The sequence below is a fragment of the Leptopilina boulardi genome, unplaced genomic scaffold (assembly GCF_019393585.1).
Source record: "Leptopilina boulardi isolate dan_hultmark-lab unplaced genomic scaffold, ZJU_Lbou_2.1 LbouV2_195, whole genome shotgun sequence".
NCBI lineage: Eukaryota > Metazoa > Arthropoda > Insecta > Hymenoptera > Figitidae > Leptopilina > Leptopilina boulardi.
Genome location: NW_026137746.1, coordinates 480,880 through 506,172, shown reverse-complemented (window position 1 = coordinate 506,172; position 25,293 = coordinate 480,880). Strand labels below are relative to the sequence as shown.

Genomic DNA, 25,293 nt, shown 5'->3' with positions numbered 1-25,293 from the left:
CGATATTACGTGGAACGATAGGTGAATTGAGAGTATATAAATTCTACCTTTTCTCGACATACCCTGACTATATTCCTAACCGATCTATTCGTAGGGAACCATTTAGTGAACCCCTTTTTTCTCAAAAAGGAATCTGGGATGAAGAGAACATAACCCGCCAATACCAGTTCTTTGGAGCCAACTAGAGCGTTAGCATCTTGCCATTTTTCGCAATTAATCTTTATCTGGTTTTTCCCATTGCGTGTTATTTGTTTTCCCCCCTCAATAATAGGAGATATTAGATCAATTACGCATATGGGGTCTAATTTACCAATATTTTTGCCTCGAATGGTGCTCTCTATTAAAACAATAAATGGAGGAGGACTAGAAGCGGAGTAAAGTGGAGGAAGAATCCTATTATTCCATTCCAGATCGTGTTGATCCCAAATTACATCTTTGAACTGAGATTGTGTACTTGAATTTTCTGGACAATTGTCAGCAGGATGTAATTGCCGATCGGCCCGAAATTCGCGAAAAGAATTTTTATCAGGTAATAAAATTTTTCTAGAAATGTGGCCAAATGAGCCATCTGAAGAGCCTGTAGCCACTGATTCGTTATTCTGCCTAATTCAAATAACGACTTCTGAAATATTCAGGAAATATTTTGCAAAATGTCCATAAATTTTTGACACATGAAATCAATAGGTATTTTCTGAAATTTTTAACACCCTTAGGATTCTAGAAAACTAAAAACTACTGCGCAGTTGTACAGGCCATATAGTAACTAAGATCGACCAGTGCGCATCATTTAAGTTGAAAATTTCCAGAATATTTCAGTGAAATATTTCCTCATAAGCGGACATTTTCCTGTTTGCAGCAATATTTCAAGGACTTTGCACAGAAATATTCCAAAATTTCAGTGAAATATTTCAAAAATATTTTGGAAATATTATGTGCTGTGTGGGAAGTAAGCAAAAATAACCACAATAGAGAGAAATAATTTAGCCCTATTTTCACATCCAATACCAAGATATCAAATACTAATAAATAATCAAACTAATTAAGCAAAACTTTCAAAGCAAATCTTAATTTGATGATAAGCCCCAGAAATTAAAAGCATACAAAGACTTAATGATTAATATAATTACAAAAGACTGGCTGCTTAATTTCCTTATTTATCCAGCATAAAGGACTAAAAGAAGGAAAAGCATATCCAAGCTTAACACGCTATCTTGGAGTCTCTAAAAACGTAATTTTCGGACAAAACAAACATAAAAAAAGTACTTGTGGATGGAAAATTTTCCAAAGAATCTATTGCCGTTAAAATTTTCAAGTTATTATTGGGAAACCATTTTTCATTTTTTTCAATAAAATTTAAAAGAAAAATAAATGTAAGTTATATTTTAGAGTATTAAAATTATGAGAATTTTTAAAAATATACATTTTTTATATTTGCTTTTTTATTTAATTTCTATTATCATTTATTATTATCATTTAGCAATTTGTTTGTTAATTCTCTGTAACAAATTGTCTTGAACAAAAATTAATCTTACTAAAAAGTAAGAAATGAAACATATTAGTGTAGATATCTTTTAGAAAAAATATAATTTTACAAAAAATGTTAGTTGCAAAATATTTTTTCACGTTTAATAAATGTGAAAAATTTTAAAGCAGTAAAAAAAGATACGTGTAGAAAACTATGTCCTTGAAACAAAATAGTGATTTGTCGACAACAGTTAAAATAGATATCATTTAACAACTTACAATATTAAAAAAATGTATAAAATTTTGCTTGATAAAGTCAAACATTGAAATATTTAATGATCCATCTAGCTTTCATTGCTTCACTTCTGCATTGAAGACAATTTCAAATAGTTCTTTTACATTACAAGTTGTCATTCACGGTGAGTAAAATTCTAAATAATAATTGGCATATTTGCACTTTTATTTTGTGTTAAAATTTTTTAAATGTTCCTATAATTTTTTAACGCTAATTATTTCATCAATAGATTTATTTTTTTGTTATTATAAGTGCCATTGCATGAAAGGGTATTTTCTTTCGTTAGCTTGTTTACTGGTCAAATAAAAATAATAAAAAATAAAGTGCAGGATTTTTTAACTTTATTTATTTGATCTCTTCCAAATTGGTAAATTTGGAGAATTTAAAATTTTATCTACGGAAAATTTTAACGATCTTATTCGTTATTATTCTCGTACTAAGGAGCCTTGGCAAGCACCATGCGGAAAAAGGCCCCTTTTTTGTACCTCGAATTTTGAAACTTTCTTTATGCCAAATGGTAATATATGGTAACCCAATAATCCCTGGAAAATTTCAAGATGAGCATATGTCCCCTTTCGGAAATACAGGGGGTCAAAGGGGGCCATGTCAAAAAAAGAACATGGAATATTATCGAAAAATAATGTTAAAAAAAATCAGATAAAATGGTCACTTCAAGATTTTCGTCTGCTGATTACGAATTTGAAGTCTGTTTTCAAAAATTCGAAATGGCGGATCCAATATGGCGGACAACAATTTTAAAAATACATCCAATTTACTTGAAAATTGTTACTAAGGGGATTTTAGGGTTGCTGATTACGAATCTAAGGTCCGTTTTTAAAAATTTTAAATGTCGGAGGACAATTTTAAAAATCCATACAATTTTCTTGAAAATTGTTACTCAGGGATTTTTGGTGTCCCTTATTACGAATCTAAGGTCCGTTTTTAAAAATTCAAAATGGCGGATCCAATATGTCGGACGACAATTTTAAAAATCCATTTAGATTACTTGAAAATCGTTACTAAGGGGATTTCAGGGTCGCTGATTACGAATCCGGTATCAGTTTTAACCCCTTGACAGTCCAGGGCCCATATGTGGCCAGAAAAAGTCGTGCCACCTTTGTGCAAGTGGCCATATATGGCCACCACAAAAAAATAATACTAAATTTAATTTGATTCTCCTGAAATTTGTTACTCGGGGGTTTTTGGGGTCGCTGAATCCAAATTTAAAGTCAGATTTCAAAAAAACAAAATGGCGGACCCAAAATGGCGACCATGAAAACTTAAAATTTATCAGATTTACATGAAACTCGTTGCTCAGGGGTTTTCGGTGTCGCTAAATTTGAATCTGAGGTCGGTTTTTCAAAATTCAAAATGGCGGATCCAATATGGCAACCCAATATGGCGGATAATTTAAAAATTAATGCGTGTTGACCACAAATTGTTACTCGGGGGTTTTTGTAGTCGCTGAATTCGAATTTGAGGTCAGTTTTTCAAAATTCAAAATGGCGGACAAATATGGCAGACAATTTGAAAATTGATGTGTTTCCACCGAAAATCGTTTTTTAGAGATTTTTGGAGTCGCTGAAATTGAATTTGATGTTAGTTTTTCAAAATTCAGTAAGGAAAATCCAAAATGGCGACCAAAATTTTAGAAATAAATAAAAATCTGATGCTAGACTTTTTTGAATTTAAAAAAAACGACCTCAAATTCGAATTCAGCGACCTCAAAAACCCCCAAGTAACAAATTTCAGGCAAATGGGATCAATTTTTTTAAAATTTGTCCGCCATATTGGATCCGCCATTTTGAATTTAAAAAAAACGACCCCAAATTCAAATTCAACGACCCCAAAAACCTCCGTGTAACAAATTTCAGGCAAAACGGTTTGATTTTTTAAAAATTTGTCCGCCATATTGGATCCGCCATTTTGAATTTTGAAAAACTGACCTCAAATTCGAATTCAGCGACCACAAAAACCTTAAATATGATGAAGTCATATTTTTTTGGAAACTTTTTTTTCGGACCGTTTTAGGCCCACCAGCGATTTTTAACTGGACTGCGAAGGGGTTAAAAAAATTAAAAATGACGGATCCAAAATGGCGGACGACTATTTTTTAAATTGATTTTAATTGACTTCAAAATTGTTAATTAGGGGTTTTCGAGGTCAGTGAACACAAATCTGAAGGTGAACTGATATTGAAAAGGACTAAACATTTTTTGTTAGTATTCTTTTTGATACAACATATAAAACAAAAAGCAAATACCCAAGAAGCACGTAATATAACCTCAATATCAGTGTAATATTACATGTAAGATTCGTAATATAACGTTGTAATATTGCAGTAATCTTACAGTGATCTTAAAATGTCCGCCTCAAGGTAATATTACCGGTAATGTTACTGTAATATTACGCGCTAATATTAAGGTAATATTACAGTAATATTGCAGTAATATTAGCGCGTAATATTAGCGCGTAATATTACAGTAACATTACAAGAGAATATTACAGTAATATTATGGGAACATTTCTTTATGAAAAAAATCTACCCATCTAGGGAATCGAACCCCGAATTCAAAGCACACGAGTCCAGAGTTTTACCGTTAATATCCGTTAATATTACAGTAATATTCCCGTTAATATTACCTTGAGGCGGAATTTTAAGATCACTGTAAGGTTACTGTAATATTACAGCGTTATATTACGAATCTCACGTGTAATATTACCTTGACATTGAGGATTTATTACGTGCTTCTTGGGTAGAAACATTCATAGCTTTAAAACATCATTTAAAAAAATATTATTTGAATGTGAGCTTAAGAATGTGATATAAGAAAACTAATTTTAGTTTTAAAAGTCTGAAATAATTATATGATTTCAGCTTACATTCGAAAACCTAAATACAAAAGACGATCAGTAGATCATCATTTTATTTATTTCTATTCCATTCTACATCTTATTTGCATTGTATGTTTGCAAATGTGATTAAGTAAACTTAATAGAAGTTTTAAAAGCCTGAAATTATTATTATTTTTGTCGATTACATTTTGCCTTTGTTCGTTGGATTATTATCCCTTATTTTCGTTAATCTAGTTGTCGATTACATCTTGCCTTTGTTGGTTGGATTATTATCCATTACCTTTGTTGATTGGGTTGTCGATTACATATGGCCTACGTTGGTTGGATTATTCCATCTTACCTTTGTTGGTTGAATTATTACATCTTGCTTTCGCAAGCTGGATTTGGCATTACATCTAGCCTTTATTAGATATATAGGATACGCCATTTTGAATGTTTAAAAACGGAACTAAGATTCGTAATCAGCGATCCCAAAAACCCCTGAGTAACGATTTTCAAGTAAATTGGATGGATTTTTAAAATTGTCCGTGATTTCGAATTTTTAAAAACGGACCTTAGATTCGTAATAAGCGACCCCAAAAATCCCTGAGCAACGAGTTTTAAACGAATTCAGTCAATTTTTTATTTTCATGCCCGCCATTTTGAATTTTTAAAAACGGACTTTAGATTCGTAATCAGCGACCCAAAAAAACCCCCGAGTAACCATTTTCAAGTAAATTGGATGTATTTTTAAAATTGTTGTCGACCATATTGGATCCGCCATTTCGAATTTTTGAAAACGGACTTCAAATTCGTAATCAGCAGACAAAAATCTTGAAAGGAACCATTTCGCCTGATTTTTTTATATTATTTGATAATATTGCATGTTCTTTTTTTGACATGGCCCCTTTTGACCCCTTTTATTTCCGAAAGGGGGCGTATGCTCATCTTGTAATTTTGCAGGGATTATTGGGTCATCATATGTTACCATTTGGTCTAAAGAAAGTTTCAAAATTTGAGGTACGAGAAAGGGGCATTTTTTCCGAGGCTCTTTGAATATAAAAAATTATGCTAACTTCACTCTATGACTGCCTTAGCGGATCGCAAACTATATAACACTTTTAAAAATTGTTTGTGTTTTGAGATAAAAGTATTTTAAAATCAGTGTTTATCATTTTCACGTTCAATGCCGGTTTTATAGGGCGATAATTAAATGCTAATGAATTTTAGAAACCGACTCTCTTAATAGTTCATTTACTAAATTCAATAGCATTTTTCATCAATTTATATTCATTTTTGTCTTATCTGCACGGAAAGTGTATTATTTCGTGCACTTGAGGCGGTCGCAAAGTAAGTGATTCCCGCTCAGAGAGGTCTTCCATAAACCACGTGGCCCATTTATGGGGAGGGGGGGGGTGTCACTAAAATGCTACTCTTGACCACGAGATGGGGGGAAAGGGTTTCACTTCGAGACACGTGGCTTTGAGATTTTACATCTCTTTTCGAATTTACGTGGACTAATCGCGCTCATGAGCATTGATATGATATAATTATAAAACTTAAAAAACAGTCTTTTAAGCTTTATGAAATCTAATTTTTGGTATCCCTCTTTTTCACTATAGTAAGGTAATAGTTCCGGTTGTGGGCACCCTTTTGTTTATGGCTCATAACATTTAACCAAATGCATATTATGAGACTTGTGTGTAGCAGTGGCAATCTAGAGGCCTTAGGTAACTGTAAAAAAACTAAATTGATTCCTTCAATTGGAATGATTTTATTAAGAATTCACTGAAGTGATCACTTTTAGTGAAAAAAAGTAGTACTCGGTTGTGGGCACCCTAGGAGAATCCGCAAAAAAAAAATGAAAAAAATGAAGTAAAACTACCATAATTGAAATGAAAATGATAATTGCTAAATAACACGGGATATTCCAATCACATTCCTGGAATATTGCATTAGAATATTACGAGTATTTTAAAATAATATTCCATTTACATTCCAGGAGCATAAAAATAACCACTTTTTGAAATATTCTTTTGAAATGTTGCAAGAATATTTGGATATTTCATAGAATTACTTCAGGAATATTTCTTTAAAATATTGTGGGAATATTCCATTGGAATATTTTGGGAATATTCAAATAAAAAATTATAAAAATATTATAATATGAATAATGCATCAATATTATTGAAAAAAATAAAAATTACATCATATTTTTCGAACTTACAAGAATATTCCAACATTAGAACATGAAATATAAATGACAATAATAATGACAAATAATTGTCAATTTGACGTCATATTTGTAATCAGCGACCCGAAAAACCCTCTTATTGCCATTTTCGTTAAAAATAATTACTTTTGCTCCCCCTGCATTCTTGACGTTTTTCGATTTTTTAAAATTGGGTTATATGGACTTATTTTCATCTAGAAATAATATATATGAAGTCCTCAGCAAATGTCCAGATGTGTGTGTGTATGTCACAAAATATTGTGTACCAATTATCTCAGAAACGTTTTAACGGATTGTCCTGAAATTTTGTATGCTTATTGTAATCTTTAATACCTAAAATCTGACACAAGGAATTCCGAATATATTCACAACATTTTATTTTTTACAATTTTTTCAAAATTTAAAAAAAAAATTTTTTCAAAAAATTTTTTTCTTTGTAAATTTAATTTTGTTTAGTAAAAAAACTTATTTCTTGCATTAAAACGAGTCGATTAGCCTATATAAAGTTCATATTTTACTGAAATCTATAGATTAAATCATTTTTTTGAAAATAATCGTTCTTTGTATTTTTTGAAATAACTTTTTCTGATACAAAAATTTAATCGATTGAGGTATACAAAGTTTACATTTTACTAATATTTATAAAATTGATCGCTATTTTAGCTGTAATCCTTCTTTTAATCTTGAATATAAGTGTATCATGATGAGGAAGCTAAATGGTCATGAAATGAACACCTAGTTTAGAAAAGTTGACAGTTTAATTGACAGCTGCCAACGGTCAATTTGACATCCTAATCGTAATGAGCGAACCCGAAAATCCATATAACATCAATTTTGTTAAATATAATTATTTTTTAGAAACTTCGACTGTTGCATTAACAGCTGTCACTTGTCAAATTGTCAATTCGACATAACATTTATAATCAGCGATTTTAAAAACACCTAGTATGGTGTTTCATTAGTTCATTCCTACTATCAATTTTTCTTCGGTGTTAAAAGATTAATTAAATATAGAGCAGCGTCGACAGAAGTGGGCCACTAGCTATTTTTGTTTTCACAATTGACATATCTGTCAACCGAATTTTTTTCTTATAATTATTGACGGGAGCTGAGTTTTTAGTAGACATTCAAGTGTGCAAATGCACATTTGTGTTCTCCAATAATTAGTGCTAACAAATACATACTATTTTCTTTTTTTTCCTTGAGAAAGATATCGTTACTTGCATAAGTTATTCATTGAATTTAATCGGATAAGTAGCCTTTTTTATATTAATAGACCTAACCTTAAAAAGTGTAAAAAGATTTTAGCATATTGTCCAATTAGGGTTTTTGTATAAACTAAGGAAGTAGTTTTTTTAAAATTAATTTCGTTTTAGTGATTATGCCACCAAAAAAAGATAAACGGACTGGCTATTAACTTCCATTAACGTCCATTAACTTCTATAAATTGCTTGGTGCTGTAAAACAACTACACGGAAAGAATTTCGAGACGTCTGCTATGTCGCTTACCGCGCATGACTTGTACTTCTAGTCCCAGTCACCTGATATACAGGAATCGCGCGAACAGATGTATGAAAGTGGGGGATATCACTTGTCTCGAAAAAATGCACGTCTCATGTGCATAAGTCAAGACAAGAGAAGTTTCGTTCGCATGAGGATCGTGCGTTTGCGTGTGTCACGCGTTTTTTAGGTTATGTTAACTATAGATGCTATTTAGAAGTGTCAAAAGTGATTTGTTTCCATTAAAAGTACCTTACTTTAAGTAATTAAGAATCAAATTCTTATTAAAATAAACATTGCTACGGATGATATTAATAATATAAGAAAATTAAAAATATTTTGATAAATTTGTATTCGCTTTTTTTAATACATTTAAATGTATTTACTTTTATTTTTAAATTCATTGTTGATTAAATTCGTATATTAGGTACAGATAAATTCAAAGTAAAATATATATTGTAATAACATAAGAGTTATTACATGCCGCGACAAGAAAAACTGTAGATTAGGTTAGTCTCTATAACACAATATACCATGATTTGAAACCATGCGTCTATCATGCACCGAGTAGAAAGACACCACGTGAGCATAGGCCCGAACTAACAGTTGCGCCGAAACCAGAACGTTTGATGTCTCGAAAATGCACACCACATGTGCATAGTGAAAGGACATCCCATGCCACGTAGTTCTCGAAGCGTCCGCACAGCAGACGTCTTAAAATTCTTTCCGTGTATAAATCAAGAAAATTTCGGAACGCGTTGCTTGTGTTACTGCCGGTATAAGCCAATCAAGTTTTCAACGCCCATTTATTGGAAAAATTAATCATTTAACATAAGAATCATAATTCTTGATACTTTTACTTATTTTAGATGAAAAACTTGGCAGGGCCAATTCTATCTACAAACTCTTGAAATCGCGAATTTCTCTTTTTTTACATAAAAAAAAGTACAGTGTACTGACAACATACAAGTTTGACCATATTCAGATCAGCAATATCTAGTTGCTGTCAAAAATTATGTAGGGGTGCGCCCACAACCGGCACTCTTTTCTTACAATAAAAAAATTAAATACTGATATTCGTATATGTACAGTGCCTCGACGCGATAAAATAACATTAAAAGTTTAAGCCACGTGTCACAATAAGGGGGAGGGGGGGGGTTTCAGTGTAAAACCACATATTACTGCAATTCATCTGAAAAGAAAAGAAATTGTGCTTTGCAATACACCTTCTGAGTTAGAGTCTCAGCTTTTATAGTATTCAAGACTGATCTCAACTGTGAGAAAAAAAATTTGCACCATCTGGCGGCGTGAGAGTGGAACTATGATGATATACATCTATATTTGAATTTCCCATATAATTTACTATACAGGGTTTTCCAAAAGTATGGAAACTTGCACATATCTCGAAAAGTACGAATTTTTGTTGTTAGGGTTAGAATTTGATGGGAAAGGTTTTAGGTTTTTATTGGAAATCAATCATAAACACAAAAAAATAGCTTTTCTTATTACAAATTCCGGTAGGCCAACAACATGCCCTTCGGACAAATTTAATTATAAAGGTAGTGGATTCCTCCTACTACCATTCTATTATTCAGAACGTCGTTTGAGATTCGTATTCTTATTGTACTCTTAATTTGATTAATCAGAAAAAAAGGAAATATGAGAATGTTTCAAATATAGAAATCACAATTTAAACTTCAAAGAAAAACATGTATTTTATAAAATAGAATCAAATGTTTTTAGTACATGTATTAAAATAATGTATTGAATAGTGTGAATGTCTGTGTAGTGTAAATATAATGCATTAGAACTCACCAAAATCAAATCAATAATATTTAAATCAATAGTCCTCAATAATCAATCAATATTCCAGTATTCAAGAATCCTCAATTCAATAATCAATAGTCCTCAATAATCATTCAATATTCCAATATTCAAGAATCCTCAATTCAATAATCAATAACTCAACAAATCGATATTGCACAAATGACAAATCAATATTCAATATTTCAATCTTTAATAATCCTCAATTCAATAATCAATAGTCCTCAATAATAAATCAATATTCCATTATTCAATAAATGACAAATCAGTATCCAACAGATCAACAAAATAATAAACTAGTATTCAATAATCACAAAATCAATACTTCAATGCTTCAATAAATCAATCCAACTAAAAGAATTTCTCCACTTAGAGAATTCTTTTACAATACACTTTTTGATCAACCCCAAACTCCGGGTTGTAACACCGTCTCCACTTGAGACCTCAAACTCTCCAAACCTCTACCTCTAAACTGCCCGTAATTTACAATTACAATTGGTTTTATTAATTGATGAAAGAGTGGGAAAAATATAATGAAATTGTCTGTCGCTAAGTCGCTTCTTGCAACCTTGCAATTTTGGGGTAGTGGCGTGATCCACCTTCGATGAGCCACTCCTTGTATTGAGCAATTATATTGCTCAATTGTATATTGATTTGTGAAATGATGGAACTTTATTTACGAAACTTTGTTAAAATGAACTCTTTTATTCTATATTGAGGTTCTTTACCTTTTATTTCTTAATATTCTCGATATTTATTTAACAATGCTAAAATGAGAACAGCTACCTGTTTCTTAATTTATTTATAAATTAATTTGAAAAATTGTGTTTGTGTTGTATGTTTGTGTTTTATATTATTTATAATTCCATCTGTAATTTATTATAAGTAGAAAAAGAATTTAAATCACTATGTGATTTAAATCTTACAATAATTAATTGAATTTAGGTATCTTTTATTTAAAATTGAAAATTTTAAAAAGTTACGAAATTCGTTCGTAACATTTGTAAAAAATGTTCAAGACAAAAGTTGTTCCAAACAAATTAAATAATTTAATATTAAAGGTTACAAAACAAAATGTTTATTTAGACAATGATTTTAATGGAATAATTTGAAACTTGTTACTCGGGAGTTTTGGAGGATGCTGATTATAAATTTCATATCAACTAATATAGTAAATGACGAATATTATTATTTTGCTAATAAATTTAAATTATCGATAGAAAAAGAATGAAAACGTGTTGAAAAAATTGGAAGAATTATTATTTTGGCTGCATTGTAATTTTTCCATAAAAGAAAAGTTTTAAACTCGTTAAAAAATGCAAAAAAATATTTTTACTTCATTCCGAAGATTATTATTAAATACCCAGTCGAAAATCGTAAGTTTCCCTGAAGGGTTCACATGGCCTTCAGGTAACTGTTATGAAGGTTTCAAAAGCTTCATGGCAACTATTTATACATTAGACCTAAAATTCTGTGATATTTGCTTTCTGACTTCTTAACCGGAAGCTTTTTCTACAGCTTGTTGAATATCTGTGGACAGCTTCTAGCAAAAGGTCTACCAGTTTGCTTGGTGAATGCTTTCCTAATGCCTGGTTTAATGTGTAATTCTATTTGCTTTTCACAAGTTGCAAACTAATATGTAATTTAATTACCTTTTTTACACTTCCTGAAAACTAGAATAATTTCATTAAATTAAACTAAATCGAAAAATTATAAAAATTCTATAGTAATTTGTAAATCCGTTTTATACAATTAATAATTATTCTTTATATATTATATAAAAATTACTTTTCAAAGAAAACGTTTATTTTTAAACACTTAAATTATATACGAAAAAGATTATATATAACTTGAGCAAAATTTGGGGTTAGGAATACGAACACGGTGAAAACCTTTTATATTGAATAATGAATACAATTTCTTAAAAAAAAGACAAAATATTTAATATTTAAAAAAAAAGATTATTATTTTTATACTTGATATTTATGAATATTTTTTATAAATAATATATTCTTTATTCTTTTAGAATTTCATAATTTATGAAAATGAATTTAACAGCGTATTTTTATTTACAAATTTTGGTTGACAACAATGTACTAAAAGTTAAAATACCGAGTCTGACGTAAATAATCTTTCTTTAATTCTTCAATATTTAAATATAATAATCTAATACATAATATTTTTACGAGATAAATAAAGATGGAAAGAAAGGTTAAATTTAATTTTTGATCATTATCATTTTTCCGCTGTTTCCTGAAACATCCATGACGCTTCATTTAATTTTCGCCACCTGAACGCTTTCTTTTTATATATGCAAAATCCTGCAACTCTTTGATAACTCTCTCAAAGCTACTTGAATGCTTTGTTTAAAACGTACAAAATTTGTTATTTTCAAGCTTTCCGTGGAAGCGAAAAATCGGCCATAACAGGCCTCCTAAAAGTTTTCTATAGCTAGTTATCTACTGTCTCACAATTCTCTAATGGTTATCTCAATACTTCAAAACAACTTTTTGTTCAGCTTAACATAGCGTAGGATTTTCGACTGGGTATTGTTGACTTTGGATTTTATGTTTCTTGTAATAAAAATATAGAAACGTGAAAAGATTAAAAAGAATTATTGTTGCCTTGCTCTTTTAAATTTCTTTTTTAAAAAAGTTTTGAAATCGTTAAAAAGTTTTTTTAAAAAATATTTTGCCTAAATGGGCCGTCCATAAACTACGTTACCTATTTTAGGGGAGGAGGAGATCTAAAAAGTATGAAAAATTGGTAACGCCCTACTGAAAATCCCTGTATAAGATCTTGTACAATTTCCTGTACAGGATCAGCAACTGAACTTGTACAAGTTCTGACCAGTTCCTGTACAGGAAAATGCATACGAATTTGGAACAAGTTCATGTGTGAGATCTTGTACAAGATCTGGTGCAAGATCTTGTACAAGAAAGATACTTGTACAAGAAAATGTACATGATCTTGTACAATTTCATGTATAAGTACTTGTACATGAACACGTTCATGTTCTTGCACATAAAATAGTTGTAAAATTTTTTTTTTTAATAAAATTTGAGATTTTGATAATTTTTAACCACTAAGATTCGTAACTCATGCATGCTAAAAACTATTGCGCAGCTGTAAATGTTAAAGTAAACTATTGCGCAGCCTTTGAAGTTTTTAATTTTTAGTAAAGAAAAACATGAATTAACATGTGCAAGAACATGGACGTGTTCATGTACAAGTACTTATACATGAAATTGTACATGAACATTTTCTTGTGCAAGCATCTTTCTTGTACAAGATCTTGCACCAGATCTTGTACAAGATCTCACACATGAACTTGTTCCAAATTCGTATGCATTTTCCTGTACAGGAACTGGTCAGAACTTGTACAAGTTCAGTTGCTGATCCTGTACAGGAAATTGTACAAGATCTTATACAGGGATTTTCAGTAGGGCGTAGTTTATGGACGGTCCCAAAGTAGTTGCAATTATAAAATTAAGTAAATACTTCTTAACGAATTAATATAAGAATTGATTATTATCATAATAATTGATAACTATTAAAGTAATACTAATTCGTTAGAAAATATTTACTTAATTTTATAATTTCCCAACTACTTTAGGCAAAATAATTTTTCAAAAATTTTTAACGATTTCAAAACTTTTGTCGCAAATAAAATTTAAAAGCAAGGCAACAATAATAACATTTTAATCTTTTCAAGTTTCTATACTTTATTACAAGAAACATAAAAATCCAAGGACAATAATACCCCAACTGACCCTATTAGTTGGTATCAGCATCCCTGAAAACTCCCGAATAACAAAAATCCTGTAAGTCGGATTTTTTTACGAATTTGACAGATATTATCCCCAATTTTTTCAGTATTTTTTCCAAATCTATCAGATATTTTTTCTCATATTTACTTATCATCTTTTCCGAATCAATTGGAAATTATACCGACTATTTTTTGCGAATATTTTTCTTATCGTTAAGTAATAATTTTTTCAAACTAATCGGAAATTTTATCCTCATTTGATAAATAAAGGCTATAAATAAATAAATAAAAGTTTGTATAAAAAGTTAAATTTATTTACAAAACGACATAAAAATAATTCTATTCGAATTTTATTAATATTAAATTACTTAAGTATATTTCTTAAAGAAAGGCAGAGGTGTATCTTTTATAATATTTTGGTTTCAGGAAAATCACATTTATGAATTAAAACTGACAATATTTGCAATTAACCTGATCACTTTTGAATCCTCTTCTGTTTTTTTTTATTTATTTTTTCTTCCTTTCTTGTGTCCTGTTTGTCGATTAATGTCCATCAACATCCTAGAAAAACAAATGTTTCCATTATTTATAAAAAGTAGTTAGTGATGTTTAAAAAAAAGTTAAATTTCATTTTGAGTTTAATTTTTTGATCATTTTTCTCAGTGCATTTCTTTATAAATCCTAAAAAAGTATTGTTATAAAAGTATTAATTATTATTTACCTTTTAATGAACTCCTTGAATATTATTAAATCAAATTTTTCACTTCACAAAAAAGTGACTTTCACTATTATAGGTATAAAAAATTTTTCTTACTAGTTGTTATATGTAGTTAATCTCTTGCGAATGCTAAAGAGCAACTGATGCCTGAAAGTCCTCTCTGAGGAAATGTCGTCGAAAATGTGAAAAATTTTCAAACATTTCATCCGTATATTTCAATAGGAAAAATTTTGAAAACTTTTCGTCTAAATAAATCTATAAGAAAAAAACGAGACCCGAAAAACTCATAAAATAGGCTTCATACCAGATGTGAAAAACCTTTCAAATCGAAAAAGAATCTTTCAACCATCGTATGTTTTTTTAGCAATAAAATTTTATGATACATACAAGAAATCTTTTTCGAAACTTATATTTTTTGCAATGGTTATTTATGGTCATATAATAAAACAAATCGATACAAATTATAGTGAAATAAGTAAATTTACAAAGAGAAAAAAAAATTACAATTTGCTATACAAAAAACATTTTTTGGCCTTTCTTTGGAAATATTTCCGATAAATTTTGAAAAGATTACATTATTTTCTGAATTACTTCGCAAACCTAAAAAAATAATTTTTCACAAACGCCCCAAATGAAAACTGCACTTTCTACAGCTCTGTGGAGCTTCGAAAGTAGCCAATGGCAGACCGGCCGGTGTATTTTGTATTTACTTATAACGAATCGTATTTATTCTTTTGATTTTGTAATTTTTGTGTGTTAAACAATAGTGATTTAGGGAGTTTATTAATTCGTTAAAGTCAATGTCCCAGTGTACACAGCCAGAATTATCAGAAGCAGGAAAAAATGCTGTTTCTCAATTATTGCCGGAAAAATCAAAAGAGCGGTACCTTACAGCGTACAAAGTTTTCGAAGTTTTAATCGGGTTGTTGTGAAAAGTATAGTGCGTATCTCGGGGAGAATCATTTTTTTCGCCTCGAGTGACTTGCCGCCCTCGCTTCGCTCGTGCGACAAACGTCATCCTCGTCGGAAAAGAGTGCGTTTCTCCCATTAGCACGCAATATACTATTTTGTGCAGCAGAAAAATAATGTTTCCTCCTTTTCCAGAAAATTATTAACACTTAAAAAATATAAAGAGTAGAAATAATTTCACATTTTATGTGGAAAAGCATTTCTCCAAATATTATAGGTAGTACTTCCTACTTACATTAAAAAAAATCCATCATTTTCTGAAATTTTTCCATATGGTGATAAATAATTACCAGTTTTATGTGGAAAAACTTTTTTCCTACTTTCTTTGGAAATATTGCCCACTTATATTGGAAAAAAATCCATTATTTTCGGAAATTTTTCCAAATATTCTAGATGAATTTCCGTTTTTCTGTGGAATTAGTATTTTTTCTCCTTTTTTCGGATATATTTCCTATTAAACATTCGGATAACCGTATTTTCCACCTACTTTCGGAAAAATATCCTACTATTTTATTGGAAAAAATTCCGAAATTTTTTACAGTGTACGTATGAACTCATATGGATTCCTATATAGGATCTCATATAAGAATTCATCATACAGAAATATATATATATACAAAAATCCATGTAAAATCTTATGTAGGATCATATATAAAATCCTATATAGGATCCTTTATTGGATTTCATATAAGAATTCATAACATAGGAATTTATGTGGGATGTCATGTGAGGATTTCATTGTTTTAATTGTCCATTTAAGATACCAAGTCGGAAATTATATAAGAAATTATGTCGGAAATTTTATGGGAAATTCAATTGTAGATGTATATCATTATAGTTCCACTTTTACGCTGCCAGATGGTGCTAATTTTTTTTTCTCACTCGAAATATTTCAATAAAAGGTCCATGAAATTTTGATGCAAGCAATGAAATGTCCGCCTATAAGAAATATTGCAGTTCCGATTGTACGAAAAATTTCAGCGAAATGTTCAGGAAATGTGAGGATGAAAAATTACTGACATATTATTTTTTAATATTTGCAAAATAAAAGAATGAAATACACTGAGAGAAATGGATAGTAAGAATTTGATAGTAAAAAGAAAGATTGTACAAGGTACTATCATTGTGTTACTGACAAGAATCTACTATCAACATTTTACTATCCAAGATGTTACCCAAAGACGTAAAATATGTTAGCTTTTGGATTGTAGTCACTACTATCAAATATTGTAAAAATTAAATGTGAGCGCATGCGCTGATTGTGGTGTAGGTTTATTATTTTGATTGAATTAGCGAAGACTGAAGTGTGAACGTGTTTATAACCTCAAAACAATTTTGCATTGTTTAGACGGTGAAATTGATGAAGAATCGTTTTACTTACTGGACAATGATACAATATCACTCCATGGGTGTTTTCGGCATTCACTCAGAGTTAACTCTAGAGTTAGCAGTGGTGCTCAAATGTAAATTTTGATTTTCAGTTCGTCTGTTGGTTATGAACGTTGTTGATTGGCAATTTGGCATAGACGATTCATTTTGATTGGCGCAGGGTTTGCAATTGTAACAACATGTGAAACGGGCCTTTTATTCTAGTAATGCAATGTTAAAATAAAATTTTTTGTTTCTAGATTTCATAAAAGTCCCCAAAAATTTATTACAAGATGACCCATAGTTAACTCTGTTTTCTTGCGAGAGTAAAGAAAAAGGGTCAGTCCTAACCTTTAATGGCCGACAAAATTTGTGAACGGATTGTTTGTTTTGAAAAGTGTAAATTGAAACATAATAATTTATTTTTATTAAAAATTATTTTAACTTTTTATTTATAAAAAACAACTTTAATTAAAATAAATAATCTAGTTCCTTAAACAATTCAGATTAATTAAAGTTAGGGAAATAATGAAAAATTTGAAAACTATAAACTTTAAAAAAATAACACGTTTATGGTAGCAAAAATATGTTCCATTTTTAAATGAAAAACAAAAAAAACGTATAAATTAAAAAAAGTAAGCAAACAAGGACAACTAACTTCAAACTCAGGGTGATGAAAATAGAAAATCAATTATTTTATTTAGGTAAATAAATTTTCAAAGATAATATCATTGAGCACCACTGTTAACTCTAGAGTTAACTCTGAGTGAATGCCGAAAACACCCATTATACCAAAACCAGGACCTCGTTTAAAATTTTTTAAAAAATTTCAAGATTACAAAAATCAAGTAAATTTTTTTTTTCGTTTGTATAAATGTACATGTGTTTATTGAAATTTTTTTTTGGAAAAAAAAATTTTTCATATTTTTTCTTACTTTTTTTAAACTTAAAAATTAGTAAAATAATACAAATTCAATATTGACTCTGTGAAAAAAATATACCGTTTGATAAATATATTTATGTTTAAGCAAGTCCTTTTTATAGACGGAGTGAAAAAATAGACATACTCTTTTTTATGTAAAAAGTTTAAATTCTTATCGAAATGTCTTATTAAAATAAAATGAAATTATTTAAGTTTACAAAAAAAGCGAGGTTAGGTTCGTGTATATTTGCCACTCGAGAACGTAAAGAGATCGTATAAAATTTTTAACATCAAAGATTGTAAATTGTACAATCAAATTTCTATAATAACACAGCCACACAAAAAAAAAAAAAGTTCTGATCTTGGGGTCTGACTATATATTTTCTATGTCTTTTGGGTCGCTGAATCCGAATCCGAGGCCCATTCAACCCCATCACATCAGGTTTTTGAAAAAACCTCAAAAAACCAAAATGGCGGACACTTTTTTGGAAAATTTATCGGATTCGCTTGAAACTCGCTACTCGGGGGTTTTTGGGGTCGCTGATTACGAATTTGAAGTCAGTTTTCAAAAATTCAAAATGGCGGATCCAATATGGCGGACATTTTTTTGAAAAATTTGCCGGATTTGCTTGAAACTCGCTACTCGGGGGTTTTTGGGGTCTCTGATTACGAATTTGAAGTAAGTTTTCAAAAATTCAAAATGGCGGATCCATTATGGCAGGATTTTTTGTCAACTTTATTAGATTCGCTTGAAACTCGTTACATGAGGGTTTTTGAAGTCGCTGATTACGAATTTGAAGTCCAATTTACAAAATTTAAAATGGCGAATCCAATAAAGATGTTCTTTTGAGAAATCAAAAACTTGAGTGTTTTAATTCACCCGTATTTACTTTGTATCTTGCGTGTGCCTGCGTCCAGGGCACCTCCACGTGGTGTACATTGGGTAACGCAAATGCCGACGGTACATTATATAGTAAAATAGACGTGATAACATAAACATTGAAACTAAAGATATTACGCGCGTTTAATAGCACAAATTGTAGGTTTTTTTAGATTATGTCCGAATCCTGATATGATAAATTTAAACTGACTTCAAATTCGTAATCAGCGCCCCCAAAAACCCCCGAGTAGCAAGTTTCAAGCAAATCCAGCATTTTTCAAACAAATATCCGCCATATTGGATCCGCCATTTTGAATTTTTAAAAACTGACTTCAAATTCGTAATCAGAGACCCCAAAAACCCCCGAGTAGCGAGTTTCAAGCAAATCCGGCAAATTTTTCAAAAAAATGTCCGCCATATTGGATCCGCCATTTTGAATTTTTGAAAACTGACTTCAAATTCGTAATCAGCGACCCCAAAAACCCCCGAGTAGCGAGTTTCAAGCGAATCCGATAAATTTTCCAAAAAAGTGTCCGCCATTTTGGTTTTTTGAGGTTTTTTCAAAAACCTGATGTGATGGGGTTGAATGGGCCTCGGATTCGGATTCAGCGACCCAAAAGACATAGAAAATATATAGTCAGACCCCCAGATCAGAACTTTTTTTTTTTTTTGTGTGGCTGTGTAATCTGATAGTAAATACTACAATATATATCGCTGTCTGTATATTTAGCACTAAATATGGTTGCCCTTAACATCATTATGTTACCCAGTAGCATAAATTTCTCTCCGTGTATGTTACAAATTTTTAAGTGAAATATTTTGAAAAGAGTATTCATTAAAATTCTAGAAATATCGAAAGGAAATATTTCTAAATTGTTAAAAATACATATTTAGGCAATATCATCCGGATATATTTGTGAAAAATAAAAAAATTGAATTACAGAAATAAATTGCGGTAGTCATTGTGAAAATATGTGACAAAATTAGTTGACCAATAGTAAACCTTTGTAAAAGAAAAAAATTTTCATTAATAATGCCTTAAATTATAACTTACAAGTGAATCTTAAATTTAACATATCTCAAAATGTGTTAAATCGACGTATGCGATTTTGCAAACAAAAGCTTATAGAATTTACTGATAAATTAGGCAGTACTTGTTCAAACTTCACATTTGAAAGTTTTATTTTAAATAAAAAAATGCCAAAAAATGAAGTAAATTATGATTTAAGGGTAAAAATATGTACCCTACGTAGTGAGGGATTTTCTTTTGCCGAAATAGCTGAGAAAGTTGGTGTTTCAAAAAATGGTGCAAAATACACGGTCGACAGGTACAAACAAACATGTGAATATGCAAATAAGAGCGGTCGAGGGAGAAAACGTTGTACCACTACTCAAGAAGATAAAAATATTGTGCTTATCAGCAAACGAAATCGAAAATTGACTGTACCAGACATTCGCGAAGTTATTAATAAAAAGAGACTTTCTTCTCCCCTGAGTGTGACAACTATAAAAGATCGATTACAGGAGTACGGTCTATGCGGTCGAATCGCAGCAAGGAAGCCTCTTTTGCGGTTGATAAATAAACAAAAACGTCTTGCATGGGCAAAAAAATATCTATCATGGACTCCTGAAGACTGGAGAAAGGTTTTATTCACCGATGAATCAAAATTTGAATTGTTAGGTGGAGGCAAAAGAAGATGTTATGTTCGGCGAATGGAAGGGGAACGAATGTTACCGCAGTAACCGAATTTTCATACTCATAAGATGAAATGAAAATTCGTAACATGTAATTAAAAATAGATAATAGCCGATAACGAATTTTCAATTCAATTTAAAAATCTGTGCTATTAAAAGTTTTATGAATATGTAAATTATTTAAATGAAAAATATTGTTTTGATAAATTACGTTAAATTTAATTGAATGTTTGCAAAATATTTTTTTAGTTTTAACTAATTAATAAAGAACATTATTACATTCTTGCAGTTGTTTCATTCTCTTCTCAATAAGACAGAAAAATTAATAATAATTCAATATGTCATACAAATGCAAAAGATTAACCATACACTGTTCATATTATTGTTTCCATAATTTTTACTGAAATAATTAGTACTACAAATTAAATTTTTCAAAATTAATTACAAATTTTAAACAAAAAATTTTAAAGTTCTGAAAAAAATATTAAAAAGTATTTGTTAAACTTTTAATTAACTAATAATAATAACATTTTTTAAATAAATTAATTAATATTCTAATAATCAATAACTGTAAATGTGAGAAAATACAAGACGGGTTTCAAGCAGGGGCCCGCACGCATATTCGGCCCTGGCGCAAGGAACGGGCGAAGCAGCGGGGATGCAAGAACTAATCTTTGACGCTGAGTTGTGTAAAAAACATGCTCTGACATTTTTCAACTTATCACAAAAACGAAACAATATTTTTTAAGTCTTAAAAATTACTTTTAAAGCTAAGATCTTAAAGATTATGTTGTAGGAGTTACAAATTTTTCCTTGCATTTTCCTAGATTATGCAGGGAATCAAAAACTGGGTACGAAATTGGGAAAATTAGACGTTTTTTTTCGAAATCTTTCCAGTGTTATAATCGCTCCAGAAAGTCGAAAAAAATTCTAGGTATATATTCAGAAGCAGAATTTTATCTGCTTTCAGGTGATCTAAGTTTCAAGTCTCTAGCTTTTCTCAAACTTAAAATATCTTAATTTAGGTGCGACATCAACATTTCATCCCGCGCACGTCAATCGTACCGACAATTTCCGACGGTAGTGTATAGGTACGGTCACACGACTTTTGGAAAAACCATTCATGTCTTTCTCTCTCCTAAGACAGAGGCATAAGATTGTCTCACTCTGCATTTTCTTACATTTCCCAAAGACGGAAAATGCAGAGTGAGACAAACTTATGCGTCTGTAATAGGAGAGAGAAAGACAAGAATGGTTTTTCCAAAAGTCGTGTGACCGTACCCTATGTATGTGTGTGTGTGTGTGTATGTGTGGATCGTTTTTGTGAACACGATATCTTTAACAGGTTTTAATGGATTTGGATAAAATTTGGTAGGCTTATTTAACACATTAATCTCTCAAAAATGACGAGAGGATTTTTAAAAATACCCCCAAAAAAAAATTTTATCGTCTTTTTTCCACAAATTTTTTTTTAATTGAAAAAATTTTTAAATCGAAAAATTTAAGGTAATATACAATATAATCGTCTTCTTTATGTCAAGATGAATCGATTGATATATATAAAGTATAGATTTGATTGAAATTTAAAGAATTAAAGAAAGTTAAAAAATCAAAATTTCTCATTTTAGCTAAAAAATGATGTGTTTATTTAAATTCATGTTTATATATGAAATAATTTTATTCCCTGCATTGAAACGAATTGGTTGGTATATATAAAGTATAGATTTGATTTAAAATTTGAAAATTAATAAAAATTGAAAAATCGAAAATTCATATTTTAGCTAAAAAATTTTGTGTTTTTTTTAAATTCAAGTTGATGAATAAAATAATTGTATTCCTTGCATTAAAACGAATCGATTCGTATATATAAAGTTTATGTTACACTCAAAATTAATTAAAATTTTCTTTATTTTTCAAAAAATTTAATTAATTTAAAACATTTTTAATTCGAAAGTTTTTAAATCAATCAATTGAATTGGACAAATTCATTGCTTCCTTCACGAGGAAGCGAATTTTTTGCTTCACACAATGAGGAAGCATAATGTTTATGAAATAAACATAAAGGACCCCCTCCTTGTTATTTATTAACAACATTCTATGTTTACAGTAACCTTACATCAACCTTACAGTAACCTTAAATGAAGCTTACAACTACCTTACCGTGTAAGCTTACCACAACCTTACCATGTAAACTTACCATGACCTTACCGTGTAAGCTTACTGTAAGGCGGAAGTTTTAAGATGACCGCAAGTTTACTGCAGGCTTACACAGTAACCTTACAAACCCTACAGCCCACACAGCACATAAAATTTCCTGAAGTTGTCCTGAATATTTCATTGAAAGATTCGAAATATTTCAATGAAAGGTCCATGAAATTTTGATGCAACAATGAAATGTCCGCCTATAAGAAATATTGCAGTTCCGATTGTACGAAAAATTTCAGCGAAATGTTCAGGAAATGTGTGGATGAAATTTATTTAAATGACATATTATTTTTTAATATTTGCAAAATAAAAGAATGAAATATGTTACAAATTTTTAAGTGAAATATTTTGAAAAGATTATTCATTAAAATTCTAGAAATATCGAAAGGAAATATTTCTAAATTGTTAAAAATACATATTTAGGCAATATCATCCGGATATATTTGTGAAAAATAAAAAAAATGAATTTCAGAAATAAATTGCGGTAGTCATTGTGAAAATATGTGACAAAATTAGTTGACCGATAGTAAACCTTTGTAAAAGAAAAAATTTTTCGATAATAATGCCTTAAATTATAACTTACAAGTGAATCTTAAATTTAACATATCTCAAAATGTGTTAAATCGACGTATGCCGTCTTTCCGGCGATCGGTTTATATATGTACTTTTTGTCATTTGCAATTTTAGACAAATTAAATTTTAAACATTTGAATACTCTGAAAAATAGAAATGTTATCAAATGACAATTCTGCGAAAAAATCTTTTTGTTCAATTATAATTATGCAGTAAATTAAGAATTCAATTAAAAAGTTACGAATATTGAAAGTCCAGTCAAGTAAAATTTGTAACAAATTGACTTTTATAGTATATCCTTGCGTACCTGAGCGGATGTTATTTATTTTAAGTATTCTATTTTTATACTTACTGTTCATATATATTAATCATGATTCGCTTGTTGCATCTTACGTGTAATAATTTCTTTATAATAAATAAATTGTCACTATTTCACTAAATACACAAATTTTGTCACATATTTTCACAATTACTACCGCAATTTATTTCTGAAATTCATTTTTTTTATTTTTCACAAATATATCCGGATGATATTGCCTAAATATGTATTTTTAACAATTTAGAAATATTTCATTTCGATATTTCTAGAACTTTAATGAATAATCTTTTCAAAATATTTCACTTAAAAATTTGTAACATATTTCATTTTTTTATTTTGCAAATTTTAATTAAAAATATGTCAGTAATTTTTCATCCTCACATTTCCTTAACATTTCGCTGAAATTTTTCGTACAATCGGAACTGCAATATTTCTTATAGGCGGACATTTCATTGTTGCATCAAAATTTCATGGACCTTTCATTGAAATATTTCGAATCTTTCATTGAAATATTCAGGACAAATTCAGGAAATTTTATGTGCTGTGTGGGAGATATCCTTACAGTAACCTCACAGCAAGAAGTCGTGCTTTGTGGGTATAGTTTCTTACATGACACATAGGATTTTATGTGGATTTTAATATGAATTTATGTGAGATCCTATATAAGATCCTATATGAGAATTTTTAGTAGGGGGGGGGGGACCATGTGGTTTATGGAAAGCCCCAGAGATAGGGTGAGCGGGCGCAAAGTACATTCCCGCCCGCTGACGTCATAGATGCGGACGCAAAATACATTCGCGCCCGCACCATTAATAAATGCATTGGTTACGAATGTGCGACAAGTCCGTCACACTTTGATAGTTTGCGATCCACTACATTGAAAAAAAATTTTCCGAAATCTTCAACTACCTTTGGGTAGTTAAGTGAAAAGAAGTTAAAACAGTTACTTTCTTAGTTAGTTTAACAATGTTTGTGTAGTTAATTTCATTATTTCTTAAGAAGTTAAAAATTAGTAGTACAATTAACTTCCCAGTAAAAAAAAAAAAGAATTGAGAGTAAGCGATAAGAATTGGTGGTAACTTAAGCTGAATTCGGTTTGGCGAAAAAACCGAATTGGAACGTTACGGTGAATTATTTTTTTCTTACCGTGAATTATTTTTTCTTAAACATTTGAATTGACGTTTGTTTATTCGAGTTTGCATTATAAATGAATAAAATAAATACTTCGAAATCTAAAAAAGCCGATTTGGAATAAGAAATATATAATTTAAAAAAAATAAATGAAAGCGAAGTGTGACAGATTCACCGACGATTAGATCAAGTGAGTAGTGTTCATATGATAAATTTACGAGGGGGAATTTACTCAGGTAGTCAAGTGTACACTCTTCCTGTAATACTTGTGTAATATCGTGTAATACCGTGTAATAATGCGTTATTACGGTACTGTAATAACGCAAAAAAGTCTGTAATATCTCTGTAATAATGTGTAATACTCTGTAATAACGTGTAATACTTAGTAATAAGGGTAATATGAGGTGTATTACTGGTAGTCAAGTGTACACGTTTTTAACTAGTAAATTCCCCCTCGTAAATTTACTATATGAGTAGTACTCACATGGTAAAATTGTCGGTAAATCTATCACATTTCACTTTTATTTCTTTTTAAAAAATTATATATTTCTTATTTTAAATCGGCTTTTTTAGACTTCGAAACATTTATTCTT

The 25,293-nt window shown here is 29.9% G+C and overlaps 2 protein-coding genes across 7 annotated transcripts in view; both read left to right on the top strand.

The window, feature by feature from the left end:
• Nucleotides 1-25,293, top strand: part of LOC127278122 (low-density lipoprotein receptor-related protein 6) — a 99,998-nt gene that overhangs the window by 31,575 nt on the left and 43,130 nt on the right. The window lies entirely within an intron of this gene.
• LOC127278133 (uncharacterized) overlaps nt 1,730-25,293 on the top strand; it is a 40,352-nt gene continuing 16,788 nt past the window's right edge. Inside the window, exon 1 of one of the 2 annotated variants that reach the window (XM_051299692.1) lies at nt 1,730-1,883. The gene's annotated coding sequence lies outside the window, so the exon portion shown is untranslated. The remainder of the gene's footprint in view (nt 1,884-25,293) is intronic. The other variant, XM_051299691.1, reaches the window with a different exon arrangement.